This window comes from Octopus bimaculoides, chromosome 9, assembly GCF_001194135.2.
Source record: "Octopus bimaculoides isolate UCB-OBI-ISO-001 chromosome 9, ASM119413v2, whole genome shotgun sequence".
In the NCBI taxonomy this organism is placed as follows: Eukaryota; Metazoa; Mollusca; class Cephalopoda; order Octopoda; family Octopodidae; genus Octopus; species Octopus bimaculoides.
Genome location: NC_068989.1, coordinates 18,386,348 through 18,389,863, shown reverse-complemented (window position 1 = coordinate 18,389,863; position 3,516 = coordinate 18,386,348).

Genomic DNA, 3,516 nt, shown 5'->3' with positions numbered 1-3,516 from the left:
TCGGCAAAAAGAATAAGTACTAGGCTTCCAAAGAATAAGTCCCGGGGTCGATTTGCTCGACTAAAAGGCGGTGCTCCAGTATGGCCACAGTCAAATGACTGAAACAAGTAAAAGAGTAAAAGAGTAATATATATATATATATTTACTAGTATCTGATTGTTGGAAATTTAAACTTATTTCTTTATACTGAGTGCTTGATTGATATATGTATGAATTATGTGTCTGTTACACTTGTATGGAATATGCGCTTATGCTACACATGCATGGTTATATATGTGAAAAAAAAAAAGAGAAAATTCGTTTCCCTTACAGCACATTTTGCATACGCATAAATTTTATTCCTATCCCAAGTTACTATTTTATTCGTATGAAATGGCACGATAAACGTTTGAATTATTTCTTATGAGGTTCCACGAGTTTTTTCATAATTGATGTTACTATGTTTTATGGTAGAACCGATGCTCGGTGCCGTCTGCTTGTCGACTCTCCTATTCAGCAAAATAATAAAGGTAAAAAATGCATGCTATTTTACCCTACTCACTCAAACAGTCCATAGCAATAGTGACGGTGTTACGATCGCCAACAATGACAACATTGCCAATCATTAGTGACAGTGATGTTGAAGTGGATGGCGGCGACAATGGCATGAGTAGAAGCTTGGCAATTATGCACAGTTTTCGGTACAATTTTCGTTTACGGAATTCTATGTACAGTAGTTTGGTCTCAGCAGAGACTATAATAGAAGACAAATGCTCAAGATGCTGCGCATTGGGAAAGAACCCAACTAGAAGCCACAAGGTTACAAAATAAACTCCTTCATCACGTAACCATATCCGCAGCCAGTATTTAAACAACACCGAACAACTCCGAACAACTCCGAACAGCTCCAAACATTCTGCATCAATACTGAAATGAATGGATGTTCCTTTCGTGAGTTAAGTAAATTTTGCTGCTTTCTCACCCATAGAACTTCTTCCCCTCCAAAACAGCCGCTCAAATGAGAAAAACCAATATATCGACTTTATATTTGTTTCCATAGCAATTGGTTTTACATTGCTGGATTTCCATAGAAACGTCTGTGCAGACAGTGCAATCGTGTATTTATTTTTTTTTAAGTTAGGCAGAATTTGGACAGCACTCATGACCTTTGCAGATTAGTGAGGTTGATGCTCCTGATGCTGAGTGTGAACATCTGCAGTTTAATGATTGCAGGAAAAAATGTGACTTGGTGGGGGGCTCTGGTAGGAATAATTGAAATAAAGGAAGATTTACTAAAGCACACAAAATTGTGAGTTCGAATCGACTGAAACGAAATAGGGAAAAATAGGGTAAACTTGTTTACAATATTTTCTAACTGTGGGAATTTACGAGATCACTTGGCCTGCTAGAAATAGTTGTCGATAATCCCTCAAATTACATCCTGCTCTCTTAATTAGGAGATACATTAGACAATATGGTCCTAGATGTGATAGTTTCAGTTGCCACACCCTTCAAGCAGATCTCGGATTAAACAACAACAACAACAACTTACAAACAAACATGCAAACAACAGTCTTATCTTTGTCTTCTACAATAAGAACAAAGGAACCTAAGTCTTGTGCGTGAAACTGTCGACGGAATCTATGCTGAAGCCCATTTGGATGGGTTGTAACAACTGATATTGTGGATGCACGTGACCTTGTGTTTAGGGTTTTGGACTAACAATTGTAAGGTCGTTGTTTCGATTCCAGGACCGGGTAAAATACTTGATTTCATGTTATTCCAGTTCACTCAGCCAAAAATAATTACCGGAAACGGCTGGAGGGTAGTCTATAGTATTCTCGATCGTTTATACGCCATGAAAACTAGGATAAACTCTGGCTTAATTAGCCTGTAAGCCTCGTGACATACCTAAGACCTAAAATCAATTGATCAGCTGTGGTTTCTCCTCCCTAACCTTCAACAGTCAAAGAACCCCTATAAAGATCACGGACACCCTATTCCACCACTAACCAAACAATGCACGCATACACATGAACCACTTCATCACACAATCCAGCTTACCTAAATCTCTGGGATTATAAATCACAAAGCTATTAACTTTATCTCCTATGCACAACTACTCTGATCTTAGATTCGCTCGTTATCTGGTTGTCTTTCCAATGTCATTCGTCTTTTCAAAAAAATCTTTTCTTTTTATTGATTCATGTCATGCACTTGTGAACAACAGAATCTTTGCCTATAGGATTAAATTCAGCCAGTAACTGGCTCTCTGCAAGGATCATTTATATTTCTCATTATTTTTCACAATTGGATTTCCAGAAATGCAGAGCTATCAACTTCTCCTCGACTTCCGACTGTCTGAAACAAATTCATTCATTATTTCTGTTGACATAACCTTAGTTGTCTTTTTTCTTTTTCTCTCACACATCGTTTAGTGACAGGTCGGCTTTTTACTCATTTCTGCTTTACTCATTAAGAACAACGCAATGTATACTATTATCATTATTATTATTGTTAATATTGTTGTTGTTGTTATTGTTGTTGTTGTTCTTCTTTTTCTTCTTGCTGTGTACAATCATTGTAGTATTACCAACATGCCCCAGGTTATTAATTGTCAAGTCGCCAATCATAAAAACAGCTTTTGCTCCCCCGCACCTAAGAGCAGAGCTCGACGCTGTATAGTTTTTTTATTTAAGCAGAAACGGATGTAACATAAAACCGGCTATGTACGTGCGCACACACAAACTATTTGTTTGTCTGTCTGTCTATGCATGCATGTATGTATGTATGTATGTATGTATGTATGTATGTATGTATGTATGTATGTATGTACCCAACATTAACTGGATGTAATTCATGGGTTTATTTGCTTCGAGATTCACCGTTCCCCAAAAGAATTATTTCACGATTTCGAAGTCTTTGAATTCTTATAACGTCATTAGTATAGGCGCCGACGTGTTTGTGTGGTAAGACGCCTTGTGAATGGATTTGGTAGACGGCAACTGAAAGAAACCTGCTGTATATATATATGTATATATATATATATATATATATATATATATATATATATATATATATATATATATATATATATATATATATATATATATATATATATATGTGTGTGTGTGTGTGTGTGTGTGCGTGCGTGTATGTGCGTATGTGTGTGTGTATGTGTATGTTCACGCGCGCGTGTTTTTATGTGTGTGTGTCTTTGTGTTTGTCCTCTACCATTATTTGACAAGCGATGTTGATGCGTTTACGTCCTCAGTAAGCTAGCGGTTCAGCAAAAGTGACCGATATAATAAGTACAAGGTTTACAAAGAATACATCCTGGGGTCGATTTCTTCGACTAAAAAATCCTTAGTATTAGGCTTACAAAGAATATGTCCTGGGGTCGATATATTCGACTAAAGGCGGTGCTCCAGCATGGCCGCAGTCAAATGACTGAAACAAGTAAAAGAATAAAAGAATATATATATATATATATTCTTTTATTCTTTTACTTTATATATTCTTTTATTCTTTTACTTG